Genomic DNA, 16,264 nt, shown 5'->3' with positions numbered 1-16,264 from the left:
AAATTCGCCTTTAAATGTGGAGCTTACATCAGTGCAATTATGGTTGCAAATTTGCATATAGAAATTTTGGGAAATGAGGGTCTTTGTCATTTTCATCTATGATGTTGCATTGTTGTGCATGTGTGCTCAGTCGCTTCAGTTGTGTCCGACTCTTTGCGACCCCGTCTACCATAGCCCACCAGGCTCCTTTGTCCATGGGGTTCTCCAGGCAACAATACTAGAATGGGTCTCCATGCCCTCCTCCAGGGGATCTTCCTGAGCCAGGGATCAAACCTGCATTTGCAGGCAGATTCTTTACCACTGAGCCACCAGGGAAGTCGTGTTATCACATTTGGTAACAAACCAAAAAGCATGAGGCCGCTCCCAGGTGGGGAAATAGGTTTAGCAAGGTCTGCTGCAGCTCCGGACCCTCGCTATGTGAAGTCAGGATACAGTCTAAGGGGTGATAGTTAGGAGCCTGGGCTCCCAGCCTTCTGTGCTCCAGGCTCAGCATCCTTCTGAGTAGACAAATGATAGACCTCCTTGCACCTCGGCCCCCTGACCTGCATGTGATTATAGCGCCGCCCTGAGGGGGCCCCTGGGAGACTTTGAGGGGTTAGACTGAGGAACACACTCAGTTCGAGGCCGCCACTGTGCTTGGTGAGCACAGACCCTCGTGGTGACACCGAGGATGCTGAGGAAGGCAGGGCAGCCCCTCGGCCAAATAAACCCATTTTATTTTTCCGATGTCTTAGGGAGTTGGGTTTTTTTTTCCCTCCTCCATATAGTCTCTTACTTTGGAACATAACCATTTGATTAAAACCTGTTACTAGGCATCCTGGAATTTCAGAACGTAGTATGGTTGTGAGAGTTGGACTATAAAGAAAGCTGAGAGCCAAAGAATTGATGCTTTTGAACTGTGGTGTTGGAGAAGACTCTTGAGAGTCCCTTGGACTGCAAGGAGATCCAACCAGTCCATCCTAAAGGAGATCAATCCTGGGTGTTCATTGGAAAAACTGATGCTGAAGCTGAAACTCCAATACTTTGGCCACCTGATGCGAAGAACCGACTCATTGGGAAAGACCCTGATGCTGGGAAAGATCAAAGGCGGGAGGAGAAGCAGATGACAGAGGATGAGGTGGTTGGATGGCATCACCGATTCAATGGACATGAGTTTGAGTAAGCTCCGGGAGTTGGTGATGGACAGGGTGGCCTGGCGTGCTGCAGTACTCGGGGTCGCAAAGATTCGGGCACGACTGAGCAACTGAACTGAGCCGAGTGAGAAACAGTGACTTCACCTGCGGTGGGTCAGATACGAGGAATGACGTGTCCAGGGACCTTGTGACCTGGATGTCTCTTGTGTGTCCTAGCCATTGGCTCCCTTTCCAGGCACTCCCGACCCCCGGCAGCACATGCCTGCTGTGGGATCGATGCCAGAGGGCTGGACACCCTGACGGCCAGCTGACATCCAACCGTGTTCCAGCCCAGCAGGGACCCCGTGTGGTTCTAGACCACAGGTGGGGCGGCCTGCATCGCTCTGGCCGCTGCATCCCTGGCAGCCAAGACCCTGCCGGGGCCACACCCCAGCGGCTGGGTGCCTGGCTGGGCAGAGTTGCCGCCTGGGTCTTCTAACCAGTCTATGAGCCCTCTAATGCCCTGATAGAAACCCCTCCTGTCTCAGACTCAGCACAGGAAATCTTTCTTTTGTAAGAACCTGGCTCCCCCAGTGATGTCCTGGGAGGCACCAGTGGTGTGGGATCCAGGCGGCTGGATGTTTCAGGTGCTAAAAGCACTGGGAGCATTTCTTTCTCCCGCCCCCTCGCCCCGGCTAATTTGTTTTGTAGCCAAGAGTATTTAACTTGTTTTAGGAACATTTTTGCTTTCACTCCCATACACATTTTAGTGCATCTTTTCCCTGCCAGTGCTAAAGGAAACAGTTTTAAAACATCAGGTACAGAGGAATATTCTATCATAGAAGTCACAACAGTTCCTGATTTTCTTAACGGATGTTACAACCTCCTCTCATGAGATACATGATGGAATAATATAATAATAAACAGTCATTTGTAAGGAGATCCCAAGGGGACCCTCGGTGAGCATGAGGCTCAGCAGTGAGCCCTGAAAGCAAGGTGCGGGGGTGACACTTGTAAATTGGCCATACCTGCTTCTTCTAATAACCCCAGACAGCCTGTATCATGCAGCAATATGTAATAATTGCATCACCTTTTCTCAGACAAAGAATCGTTCTTTGCTGGAAATTTAGACATAACTAGAACCGTGTATGTGTGCTATACATAAATTTATAAATATATTTACAGTGAAACATAAATGAGTGTTCAGTTTTAGAAAAAGTTAAGAATTAACATGTCAGATTGGAGACCTACCTTATCTCCTCTCCAAGGAAATACTTCTAATACATCTCTAAAGTTCTTATTCTATACAGGGAGTAATTGTTACCCGGGTTTGAATTCATGGGATTTTAATTTGGTGCTGGCAGGATGAAGTGCATATTTATAAATTTAAAGGTCCAGCTAATGTTGGGAAAGTTAAATAACCCTGATGTGTGTCAGTAGAGGAACTTTAGAAGGCTGTCTTAAAAGCTTCATCAGAAAACAGGTTTTAAAAATTGTAGGTTTGTTGCAATAAGTGAAATAAGATGAATTGCAGGCCTTCTTCCTAAGGTTTTTAAGAATGGGAAAATGTATATTCCAAGACTCCAGGATTTCACATGGCTTTAGAATATATTCAGCATTTGACTTTAATGGATGACAAGCCTCATACTGAGACCTCCCAGACCTGGGCGCTCGATTGAGCTCTGTCCCCCACCGGCCTCAGGGACTTTGCTGGACCACATGTGGTCAAGTGGATGAGGGGGCCCCAGGGACCTCGGAGGCCCTTCCTTGAGCATTATTTGGTCTGATTTATTGTTGGACAGTTTATTATTAGGGCCACATTGTCCTTTCCTCAATATAGTAAAAGCTTCAATGACCTTTTCCCATTGAGCATTTTTCCCCACCATAGTAAAGACCAGCACAGTTCTGAGGGTGTATCTGGTGGTATGAGACCCACAGACAATGAGTGTCGGTAACATCCATCCTCTTGTGCAAAGGGCTGCCTGAGCGATGCCCACACTGTAGAGATGGAACCATGCTGAACACCCTTAGACATCGGCTGGTTTGGAAGCAGCTCATGGGGCAGTGGGCATCTGGCAGGACTTGCAAGGATGGTGGGAGGACAAGAAGCAGGATGGGGTTTCTCAGGCCACGTTGAAGGAGCAACAACCGGGATGGTATTGATCTAGTGCCTGATGCGTGCGTGGACATGACATGTGGACGTGGATGCAGGCAGCACTGGAGAGAGCCTTGTTTAGATCCGAGTTCGTCTCACGGATAATGGGGAGTTGAGCACAAGTGCATTAGGAAGCTTGAGGCTTGGTGGTTGTGTGGGGTGGCCATGGCCAGGAGGGCCATGACAAGAGGCACAGAAATGGGCAAGGGTTTATGTGCGTGTGTGAGTTTATTTATATGTGTGTATACATGTCTGTGTGTGTATTTATATTGTTTGTTGTTGCTGTTTTATTCACTAAATCATTTCCATCTCTTTAACGACCCCATGGACTATAGCCCCCCAGGCTCCTCTGTCCATGGGATTATCCCTGTAAGAATACTGGAGTGCATTACCATTTCCTTCTCCAGGGGATCTTCCCTTTGCAGGGATCGAACCCGTGTCTCCTGCATTGGCAGGCAGATTCTTTACCACTGAGCCACCAAGGGAAGCCCTGTGTATTTATATACTTGTGTGCATGTATGTTGTATGTTTTGTGTGTGGAATATTGTGGCCCAGTGGGGTGTAGGGCTGAATGCTAAGTGCCCCAAGAAGGCAGGATCTCCTGGCACTGTGTTCATTTTTTTTTTCTCAAAGCAAGCATTGGTTTGGGAAAGCGAGGTGGTGAATTGAGAAAAAGTGGGAGCAGGGCAGGATGGGACCCCCTCCTTCCCATGGACATCTCAGCACCAGGGCAGACTCAGTGGGTGTGTCAGAGGGTACACCCAGGGATGCTCCCAAAGAATTCTCACCTGCTGGGAAGTAGAAATGTACGGGAAAGACTTCCAGGCACATTTTCTCTCCACATGAGAGAAGGTGTTCTCTAATCCTGCCGGAATTCAAGCTGACTATAGATCTATTTACAGTTATTAAACTAGAACTTCTAAAAGTCTCAGTTATTTTATGTTGCCTTAGCCCATTTTGTTACTGTGTGTTTTTGAAAGTAATTAGATGCTTAAAAGCAAACGTCTATTTTTCTAAAAATATAATTCCTATTAGCTTGAATTTACATTAGTCAAATTGAGTGGTATTTTACTGAAAAAAGGGTTTGCTGTAGCAATAAACGAAACTTTCAAGGTTTAGGTTTGATGGAAGAGTAAATATTTACAAGGGTAGTTGTGTGTTAGTCATCTCCTGCTGTGTATCCCTAAGTTAATAATAATTCCTACTGTGTGCTTGTTGTCCAGACTCCAAATGATGACATGTCTGTGGTACAGAGTCAGTCTTGGATTCGGTAGCATCCACTGGTTCCTGAGTGTTTTCCCATAAGGTTTCATGAGAATGAACAAGCCATAGATTAGTCAGGTTTCATCAGAGAACATTCTATTATAACTTGGTTCAGCTTCTCAATGGCCATGGAGACTTAAGATAGATGACTGCACCAAAACAACAGACTGCAGGGTTTTTTCCTTCTCTTTTCAGCTGTAAAACCAGTCATTATTTTCATTAAGCTGCCATCCAAGCCCCCTGACACCTAACTAAGGAAAGTAGAACTATGTGAAAGGTAACAGATGGCGGAGGCTGGAGTGATGAGGGTGACACGTGTTCTGCCAAGTTGTTCCACGGCTTCAAAAGGTGTAAGGTGATCGCCTAGGGGGTGGTCCTGAGAGGAACGGTCCACCTGAGAGGCTAACACTGTGCTTTTGTTGGACTTCCCTTCCTGAGCTGAAAATGTCAGGACTTTCAAGTACATGCTACCAGTGAAGGATACTAATTACATCTGTTTAGCCATCAGGGTCTAATAAGCGTCTGCATGACATACAATAAATAAAAATGCAATATAGCAACTCAATATATGTGGAAAATTAAAAGCTTGTATTCCTACTGAATACACTCACCATGCGGTGTATGAGCTAGCCTGCAGTTTCCAGCAGGGAAAACGTTCTTTTACCCCAAGGCATCTCTCTGGAAGGTCCATGGTCTTTCGAAGCCCAAGTCGCCAGAATCTTCCTTAGCAGGCTCTCAAGGAGAGTGGACACTCCATCAATGTGCCAATTGATAGAGCATCAAAGGAATCACAGGAGAGCTCCCTGAACCCACGTGCATCCTGGGGAGGAGCAGGTGACAGTGGCCCCTGAGCTGGACCTTCTGGTTGAGCTTTTCGCTTCGTCAGTTTCAGAGCAGGCATTGACCTTCTTTGGTGGCAGGCTCGCCCCCGTTGACAGGAGAACAGGGATTCCTGAGCCGTGGGGGAGCTCCGGGGATCTTGGGCGTGTCTGGAGACGTTCTGGTTGTCACGGTGGGGAGTGGGGCATGCTGGCATCTAGTGAGTAGAGGCCAGGGATGTCACACCCTATGGTGCCTAGGACTCCAGCGAAGACTTTACAACCCGGAGAGTCAGCAAAGAGAAGCTGTGCAAGGACGCCAGGGCAGGGGAAGGGCCAGGCCCTATGAATTAACCTGTGCATTTCGGCAGCCATCAGAGGATGAAAGGAAGCTCCCAGCTTAACCAAGGACAGGAAAACATGTGAAGGGTTAACCATGGAGACTGAAGCAGGGGAGGCAGGTGTTTTAGGTGAACTGTATGGAAATTGCCAACATGGGACTGTTTTTCCAAAAAAGAGGAGGGAGGTACAGTTCCTATGGTTCAGCTTGTAAAATAAGGGCTTCCCTGGTGGCTCAGTGGTAAAGAATCTGCCTCCCAACATAGAAGACACAGGTGTAATCCCTGGTCCAGGAAGATCCCACCTGCCTCAGAGCAACTACGCCAGTGTGCCACAGCTCCTGAACCTGTGCTCCAGAGTCCGGGAGCCCCAAGTATTGAAGCCTGTACACCTAGAGCCCACGCTCTGCAATAAGAGAAGCCATCACAGTGAGAAGCCCATGTACCACAACTAGAGAGTAGCCCACACAGTCACAAAGACCCAGCACAGCCAATAAATTAAAAAAAAAACAACAATCAATTGAAGTAACACATGAAGTGAACTGATTGATTCAGAATCAACATGAAAAACATCCGAGATGTATTTTGTCTGGAGCCCAATCTGGATGAGAGGATGCAGCTGTAGGTGTGAGTGCAGCAGGGAGGGGCTCAGGGGGGCTCTGTTCTCCCATGCAGGTCACTGGGGGAGCCAACAGGGGGACGGTGAGCAGAGCACAGCCTTTGTGGTGGCAGGTCAGCCCATGGGCACAGATGGTGGCTTTCTTCAGAGGTCCAGAGCCCTGTCTGGTGAGAGATCAGGCCGGGGGACTCCCCAGCCCAGTGTGCGGTTCACACCAGTGTCCAGTTCACACCGGTGTCCGGTTCACACCAGGCATGGTGACCCATTTGGGATTTGCAGCCTCTCACACTCTAGGGTATCTGTCCTGGGCCACGTGGCCTGCCCACCACCCAGGCACCCTAAGGAAAGGGGCATCCACTGTGGGGCTTGAGCCCTGACCTTGCATGTGGATCTCTGTTTCCTTGCATCTATGACCACACAGGCTCGTCTGGCTTGAGGTTCTTGTCCCATGAAGTAGGGTTCTAGCGGCTGTCTTGGGGGCGCTGGAAAGGTGAGCACAATGAAACCCCAGTGCCAGATAGTAGAAAGGATTCCCTGTGACCAGAATATCGCCTATTGACTTACAAGTTCCTCTTTAAACATTTAGAACTCGATGAAGATTCTTGAGAAAATTCACATGTTTCCTTTAGGCAGAGAAGAAATGAGATGGCTTCTCCCATTTCAAGTACTAAACAGTTACTTGGGCGAGGAGGCTGCTTCAACTACATTTGGAAGGGAGGGATTTTTTTTTTTTTAATATAAGATATTTTAAAATCATGATTGTGAGTTATGGTCCATCAGGATCGACCTTGGATACAAGGAAACAATGTCAAGAAGAGCATTGTAAATGGAAGTTTTGTTTCTGGAAGGAAGTGCTCTCCTTGTGGGGATTAATCTCTTTTTGTGTGTTGATTTCTTTTTAACGCATAACAATAAGTGGCAGGGTGGTAATTGCAGATTGTTCAGTTATTAATGCTATTTACTGGAACATAGTTCAGAGAGAACATTGTTTCATAAAGAAACAATAAACAACAGTTCTCTTTTGTTCTTCTGTGGAAAAATATCCTTTGGTAGGTATTTGTGGGCTTGAGAGATGTTAGCAAAAGAGAACCTTTTAGTAATAAGACGTTAAAATAAAATACCTCTTTTTTTTTTTTAACTCGAGTCTTGGGTGAGTGTGTGCAAGATGGTGCTTCTGTGAAGACCCAAAGCCTATGTGTCAACTGTTGCTTCCTTCCCTGGGTCCCTGTGGAGGGCTGGCTAATCCACAGTGGGTCCCGATGATCTGGGCCTCTCTCTCAACTGTACAGAGCTGCCCCCTCCCCTTGGAGGTCATTGCTTAGAGGAGGTTTCCCCTGTGATCGCACCTCCATGGGCATCAGGGCTGCGTATCTAGTGTATATATTCCGAAAGCACATTTTTAAGCCATGGCAGCCACTTGTTGACTTCACTGGAAAGTATAGCTTTAAAAATATATTTGCATTCTTAAGCAGAGTGAATGAGGTGAGAGAATACTTTGCTCTTGAAAGTGTTGCCCTCAGCGTGGTGCCGTGCGTTCGAGGCTCTCTGCTCCCGGATGTCCAGGGGGTCCTCATTGACCCTGAGGTCACAGTTTCTCTTCTGATGCTCGAGTTTGTGTCCACACCTTGGTCTCTTTCTGGCCTTGATTGACCTCTTACTCACTGTGTATAAAATGGAAAGGTCGAATGATGACCTTTCAGATCTTCCTTCTCTAAGGTTTTGTGGTCCCAAGGAATACTAAATACCCTGTCACACAGACTCAGTGAATCTTCCCCACCGTGGATTTTGGTACTTCTTTCTGAGAGAACAGGCATGTGTGTTGGAGCCTAATCTGGGTCTTTGTGTGAGGGTGAGGAACTGTTGTGGACAGTTATACCTGCCCTGCATATTGACCATGGCCTTGGGCGGCACCTGAGTGTGTTCAGCTTATGGTTTTCTCTAAGAATTTCTTTTCAGTATTATGTTCAGTTCAGTCACTCAGCTGTGTCTGACTCTTTGCGACCCCATGGACTGCAGCACGCAAGGCCTCCCTGTCCATCAACAACTCCAAGAGCTTACCCAAACTCATGTCCATTGAGTCAGTGATGCCATCTAACCATCTCATCCTCTGTTGTCCCCTTCTCCTCCTGCCTCCAATCTTTCCCAGCATCAGGGTCTTTTCAAGTGAGTCAGTTCTTTTCATCAAGTGGCCAAAGCATTGGAGTTTCAGCTTCAACATCAGCCCTTCCAGTGAATATTCAGGACTAATTTCCTTTAGGATGGACTGGTTGGACTGATTCACTGTTATGAGGAGCGTCTATTTCTAGCTGAGGTATTCCTGAGACAGGACAAACAGGGAACCTGGAAACAGTGTGGCTGCCTGTCTAATACCTACATACATGTGCGTGGTTCACTCCCTGGGGCTTCCCTGGTATCTTCAGGCAGTAAAGAAGATCTGCCTGCCAATGCAGGAGATACAGTTTCCATCCCTGAGTTGGGAATATCCCCTGGAGAAGGAAATGGCAACCCACTCCAGGATTCCTGCCTACGAAATCCCATAGACAGAGGAGTCCAGTGGGCTACAGTCTGTGGGGTCGCAAAAGAGACATGACTGAGCAACTAAACAACGTGGTCCACTCATGGGAATAACTCCTACCTTGATGATGCTGTAGGTTCTCACATGATTAGGTGCCATTAGTGTGTTTCTGACCAGCCTGTGCTCAGTGAGGCAGTGACCCCTGCTTCTGCTGCAGAACACCGTCAAAGCTATTAAGGACAGGGTCGAGGAGAGCGTGGAGAGACGACTCAGTTTGGCCTCTTCTGCAATGAGCAGGTGGTAGCCGCAGAGAAAGCAAAGTTAAGCATCCTCCGACCCCCACCCCACCCCCCAGGCCCTGGTATATTCTAGGGATGCACAGAAGATGCCTTTGTGCACAGATCTGACTATCCGGGGCAGTCCTCTTCCAGAACGAGGTGTCCGTGACCAGTGAGCTGAATGCTCAGCCTGCGCACGCGAGTCTGGTGTAGCCTCCAAGTGAAAGTGAAAGTTGCCTTAGTCATGTCCGACTCTTTGCAACTGCATAGACTCTAGCCCACCAGACTCCTCTGTCCATGGAACCCTCCAGGCAAGAATACTGGGGTGGGTTGTCATGCCCTCCTCTAGGGGAGCTTCCTGACCCAGGGATCAAACCCAGGTCTGCCGCATTGCAAGCGGATTCTTTACTATCTGAGCCACCAGGGAAGCCCGACACAGCCTCTGTGCTCCCCTCCCCCCAATCCCCCACCTCGTCATTTACCAGCAGCAGCTCCTTGAAGCCCTCGCTTGCTAAAGTCTCGTCGCGAGGGGTTAATCACTGCTCAGAAGCACCTGCATCACCCTCATTAGGCCAGCCTGTTGTGCAAACTGTCATGTTGTGGATTTGAGGCTTATCAGGGTCACAGCTAAGATGGTCCTTACAGGGGCAGACTGAGGCATCTCCAGGGCCGGGGGGCGGGGGTGGGGGCAGCTGGCAAGTCCCTTCTCTCTGTGACTCTCAGCAGCGTCCCTCATCTTCTGGAATCGTAAATGTGCCAGGACTTTCTGGTGGGTTTGCAGCCTCCCTTCTTCAGCCTCCCAAGTTAGTGGTGACAGTGCACGACTCCATGAATATACTAAAAACCACTGAGTTGTAACTCTCCAAAGCGTGAATTTTTATTCTAGGTAAATTACATCCAACGCTTTTATAGACAACAAAAAGAAAAAGAGGCAGGTAAGGCAGGCTGGTGACGTTGTCAGCTCCAGTATCAGAATTCATATAGTGTTTCTTAAAATCAGTTAACCAATCAGTCTCCCTTTTCCTGGAGCAATCAGCCCGTCTTCATCAGTTTAAAGGCGAGCTGAGTTTTTCTTCTCAGATGAGGGATTCATTGTTAAGCAATCATAAAAAAAAAAAAAAAAAAATCCAAGGCTCTCCTGTAGGGCTTGTGGTTTGCAGTGGCTTTCTCTGCCATCTGCCTTCTAATTCTGTCCCTGGTCCTACGCATATGGTTCAAGCAGCAATGCTGTGACCCTTAGAAGTTTGTTTTGTGTTTGTGACTCTCTCCTTTGCTGTGTCTTCTCTGAAGCACTTTTCAAGGTGAGAAGTAGGAGGTGATTTTGTTTCTCCAGCGGCAGAACCCAATTACTCTGTCCTGTCATATTTCTCCTGGCCTTGGTAACATAGTTACCCCCGGAGAAGTCACATTTGTCCAGCACGCATAAAAATCTCTGCCTTTCCGCCAAACAGATTACACCACACTTGGCCTTTTGAGCAGAGAACGAATTGCTTATACTGCGTATTCCTTGGCCCAGATCCTGAAAGTAATTTTTAAGCTTTGTCCTCTGTGTTTATTTCCAGTGACTTTCTGTAAGGGCAGTGCTTATGACATGATCTGTTATAACTTTCTTTTTCTTAGTATGTATTTTTATTCATTTATTTGACTGCGCTGGGTCTTAGTTGAGGCATGTGGGATCTAGTTCCCCTACCGGGGACCGGACCCCTGCATTGGGAACTCAGAGTCTTAGCCACTGGGCCAACAGAAGTCCCTGTTATGCTTTTCTTTCCTTCTTTTTTTTTTTTAGATTAATGAATTTATTTTAATTGGAGAATAATTACTTTACAATATTGTGATGGTTTTTGCCATACATCAACATAAATCGACTTACAGGCCAGAGTCATAAAGCCTTTTTATCAGCAAAAGCCCTTCCTGAACCGCTGTAGAGCCTGGCGGGGCCAGGTCACAGTTTGTGGTGTGTAGAAGAGGGCAGGTAAGCTAGAGGAGTAGGGACTCCACAGCAGTAGCGAGGGACCTTGGGACTAAACTCTGGGGGTGCTCTTCAGATCTGTCCTTCCGGAAGCCAAGACTTTTCTGTCACTCAGCATATCAGCCTCGCCGATAAGGCGATCACTGATACTTAGAAATTTGTTGTCGAGGCACTTCAGGATTGTGCCTGCCTCTTTAATTGTTAAAGAAAGGTTAGATTATGTCCAGGGGTAGTGTTCCAAGTAACCCTCTGCATTCACTTCTTCTGCTAATTAGTAATTCCACGAATGGGATCTGTTAACCAGATTAATGGGATAACTGGATCCCAACAGTCCACATCCTCCCAAACAGAAGAACTTCCCATAGACTATTGTAGAGAAAAGGTGTCTTCTGAAAACTAGTGAGGAAATCATTCAGTGGTTTAGCATTTTCTCTCAGATGTGAAAGGAGGACTCCAGTGACTTCGCATACATGGATTCTATTTCTGAACAATTCCGTTTGGCCTCCTGGAAGGTCTGAGTGACTTTCGGGGGAATAACCGGATCTGTTTGCTCCGAGGAGCGGGCGCGAGGCCGCCGAGGAAGCAGGGAGACAGATGGCCGGCTATTGTGTTACCACCATCATCTGCTGGGCCGTGAGCAAATATTAAGTGAATAATATATATGTAATTGGTGTGAAAGTACAGTTGCAACATTTCTAATTCCGTGTGAAGGATGGCTGCTTCTTGAACACTTGTATTTCATCGAATGCTATATTGAAATGTTTCTGTTTACAGGGTTAATCCATTTTAAACTGCTTTACAGTGAACGTTTTCCCCCCATTTTTTGACACCACTGTGCAATATTTTGAATTGAAATGGCCTGTAATGGCCCTTTTTTATTTTCCATAACAACACGAGCACTAAATTATAGCTGTGCAATTATGTAAACAATGGAAATGCTTCCAGAATGAATCCTTCCTTTTAAATTTTCATTTTGTGTAATTGTTGGAAGGTTTGGAGCCATAATAAACAAAATTATTTTACACATTTATCGTTCTAAAGGTCAATTATAAGAGAACTAAAGAAACAGCACTATGCAAAATGAATAAACCAATTTCTGTTGCTATCACCATATGTTTTTCTTATCACTTATGGTTTTTCCAGTTGCTGTGTACATAGCATTCAATTAAAGCGATTCATTTACTAGGCTGAATGTGGTTCGTGTTTATAGAACTGTGCTTTGGAGGGGAGGAAGCAACACGCCTCTGTTTGAATTACCTGATTTTTTGTAAGATCAGCGATAAGAGACAGATGCTCCTACCAGTTCCTTTCCCATAAACCTGAATCTGTGGATAAGCCGTACATCCATAATCATCATCTTACAATCTAGTTTTCATACTCAGTATAGCATGTGTGTGGACTTTTAACCAAAAACGAGGGGAAAATACTAGTTTGAAGGTCCGTTCCTCCTCCTACAGCTTTTTGCAGATTGAATTTGCTTTCCTTTGAACAAAAGCATGTGAAACAGTTTCATGCTGGTCAGTTTTCAAGAATAAACTTCATTCCTATTTTAGAGTCCATTTTTGATTCAGCTTGTTGTTTTGCTTATTATTTTCAGTCCGTTTAAAAATGAGGAAAAGAAACTAATTTTTGCTATCAGACTCACTTGATTGGGGGAGACTCTAGAGCTCCTTAGAAGAGTGGGCTCTAGCAAATCTAAAAAAGAGCTTTTCTCATTTTTATTTCATCATTTGCCCTGTGAATTATATACACTTTGGCTAGTTGCTGTAACACTTTGCTAAGGATATTATTTAAGAGTATTAATTTGTATTTTTTTTTTTAACTTCTGGGAGAATGTAACCTAAGAGGCTTTGGGAGCCACCTTTGAAATGTTTTAAAAAGCTCTTTCTGAGCATCAGCAAAATAGTAGTTCACTGAATTCTACAGAATAAACTACAGAAAATAAAAAATCCTTCATGGTCCTTCCCTTATGTTTTTATTCCACTTCTGTGTGACCCTTTCCAGTTTACAAAGGCGTGTGTTCACATCTTTCCTGACACATTTAAGTCCAGGGGAAATCAGCCCGTGCTTGGAAGAGAAACCAGACGTTCTCAGCACGATGTGATCTGTCCACGACCCTGTGCAGGGGGCCTTGACCCCAGACCTGGGACTCTTTCTACGCTGCCAGAGTCTGACTGCAGAACAGGGCCATATCCCACAAAGGAGGAGGCACGGAATAGCCCTGAGTCGCACCCTAGGAGCCGTTGCCCTGGCTCTGCCAGCTCTGTAACTCCCAGTCAGGAGTTGGGTGAGGAGCTGGATCAGGGACAGAATTCTCTCTCCGCCCAGGATGCAAACCACACTTTTAACAGGGAGAGTCTGCATCCGACTGAAACCTTTGGCAAAAATTCAGTATCCTTGGTTCACTAAAATTGTACTGATTTAAGGGTTATTTCCTATTTATGACATAAGCTGGGGCTTCCCATGGGTGGCGCAGTGGTAAAGAATCTGCCTGCCAGTGCAGGAGTTGCAGGAGACGCAGGTTTGATTCCTGGGTCAGGTAGATACCTTGGAGTAGGAAATGGCAACCCACTGCACTATTTTGGCCTGGGAAATCCCGTGGACAGAGGAGGCTGGTGGGCTCCATGGGGTCTTAAAGAGTCAGATAGAACAGAGCAACTGAGCATGCAGACACACACATGCATGACACAGAATACTGGCTTTCCAGAACATTCTTATTTACATGAGGAAAAAAAAGTGAGTTCCTTTTTAAAAAATGACATGGTGTTCTCTTTGACTTGAATATGACAAAAAAACATGAGGGTTGTATGTGTATAATTGGTGTTTGAGAAGCATTGTCCTGTCTGGTCTCTGTGAAGGCCTGCTGACTGACTGGAAAGTTTCAGTCTCGGGATTTCCATCTTTGCAAAGGCCGCAACAACATCACTGTGCTCGGGGTGTGTGGAGAGGAAGGTGAGAGAGGGCTCCTCCCGGAGATGGCCAAAGCCCTGGTTAGACCCCACTCTTTCTGGGAAGGTGCAGCTGCTGTCCTTCTAGCATCCCAGTTATTCCTGATTGCAGAATGTCGTCACTAAGATGCAGTCTTCAGGCTGTTCCATTTCAGTGTGGGTAAGCGGAATAAGCCAGCATATGGCCCTAACTTGGCCAACTGGCCGCACAGTCCCCCCCTTTAACCCCCATGTTAACCCCGGCCCAGCACTGCTGTATCTGGCGGCTCCGCTTCTCCTGGGGGCCGCCTTCCGTGGGTGGCGGGCAGGCCAGGCCAGCCATCTGTCATCTTGCCCTCTCTTTCCAATCTTCTCGCCCATAGAAACAGGTTCCGTTGAAGAGCCTGGCTGCAGTCCAGGGGGTGGGGAGCCTGGGACTTGATCTTGCTGCCCGCACCTCTGCCGTCTTCAGTACTGGTGGCAGCTTAGTTTTTGGAATGCCCCATTTGCAGCTCGTTGCCCTGACACGCCTGAAACTTGTGAAGTGAAAATGGATTTCATGTATAAATTCTGGCTTTAGCTTGTTAAAGGATTTTGTTCCTAATTCCCATAAACTCATCCGAGAAAACCCTTTTTTAAAAATTAAACCTCTCAATTCCAGTGGTTTAAAAAAAAAAAATCTGTGATTTAAGTATGTGCTAAAGATGTTAAAAATCCACTGAGATCAAGGCTGAGTTCCTCCTCTCAACAGATGGAATGAAGGCAAACTTAACCAAGTTAACATCATGGTTGTTTGCATTATTAATCTTCCCATGCATGGCATTCTGCTACCTTGCAAGCCAGGTTTGCACGAATCCTTTCGTGGCAGCAGATGTCAACAGAAGAGTGCTTCCATCTGCTGCCCGAGACGTTGATGCCTGATACCCCTCGACGAGGCCCAGTGCAGAGTGTACCTCTGTGAGTAATTACAGGTGTGTGGTGAGGAGCCCAGGGCATTAATCAGAGGCTTCATTACGAAAAAGGTGAATCTTTTGTTCTGCTCCTGGAGCGAGAGTTGACCACACACTTTCTAAACTGCAGTGTCCATCTGCTCAGCTCCTAGAATGTTTGCCTTGGCTGATGTGGACACTGAAACGTATCAAAGGACGTGATTACAGCAGGTTTAAACATTAACCCGGGAGAAGCGTGGTTCGGGTTTTTCTTTCCTTTCCTCCTTCCTTCCTCCGTTTTATCTGCTTATTTATCTGTTTGATCTCTCTGTTTTTCAGTATAGGAAAACGTCTGCTGAAATGCTAAAACCTTGCATTAGTAGTTGTGAAGTAATTTGCCATATAAGAGTTTTAATAGAGTAGGCACTGCACAGTCATTTTTAAAGGACATAAACAATGATTTGTAGACACTGAGTGAGCTGACTGTGTAGGAAAAAACCATAGAAAAATGTTTTATGAACACAGGGAAATTTTCTTTTACCATTACAAGTTTTTCACTGAGGTTATTTTTATTATAAAGGACTTAACCTGTTAGGATGTAGCACATTGCTGCTCCTTTACTCTAATTTAATCAAGTTAAATCGGGATTATCTTAAGGATTTTCAACTAGCCACCCTGAAATTTGAAGATGGTTTGGGGGACGTTTCTTGGTGTGTTTTTCTTCTTACTCCTACTTTTGGGGACTAATTCTAGGTTATGTAACTGCAAGTCACATACCTGTAGCACTTCAGTACATTTGATGAATGCACTTGGCCTAGAACAGCATGAAAACAGTTGTGGTTTTCTTACTAATCCTCTTTGCACATAAACACTCACACAGATGGCTTCAGAGATGTGGCCCAGCCATGGATGGCAGGAATGCCGTCCAGGAGGGGACCGGCGGTCTGCCATGGGCTGGAATGGGGTGTCAGTCTCAGAACAGAGCTGGCGGGCAGGGGCCAGCTGGCCACCCACCAGTGAGAGGCCTGGTGTCTGTGGGAGATCATCTACTTGCTGCACCGGGCACAGCTGCCTCACCATCCACTTCTACCCAGAGCATTGCCTACCATGTGATCCATCCCAGCGGGACCCCATACCCCCTCCACTCCCACTGTTTCACTCTTGCAGTCACCCAAGGAGTGAAGTTTCCATCTCTGCCGACTTGAGGAGTTTGTCATAGAACAGTATGCTTTGACTTTCATGAACTAAAGAAGTTGAGAATTGGCAGCTGATTGCAGGTTTCATGTATTTATCTACTTCCACATTCCTCAAATGGTAACGAGTCTGCCTGCAATGCAGGAG

General features: G+C 46.4%; 1 protein-coding gene across 2 annotated transcripts in view; it reads left to right on the top strand.

Annotated features, from left to right (window-relative positions):
• Positions 1–16,264, top strand: part of RALGAPA2 (Ral GTPase activating protein catalytic subunit alpha 2) — a 270,511-nt gene that overhangs the window by 129,706 nt on the left and 124,541 nt on the right. The gene's annotated exons all lie outside the window — the stretch shown is intronic.

This window comes from Muntiacus reevesi, chromosome 2 (genome assembly GCF_963930625.1).
Source record: "Muntiacus reevesi chromosome 2, mMunRee1.1, whole genome shotgun sequence".
NCBI classification, from domain to species: Eukaryota; Metazoa; Chordata; class Mammalia; order Artiodactyla; family Cervidae; genus Muntiacus; species Muntiacus reevesi.
This window is presented reverse-complemented; position numbering and strand designations above follow the sequence as displayed.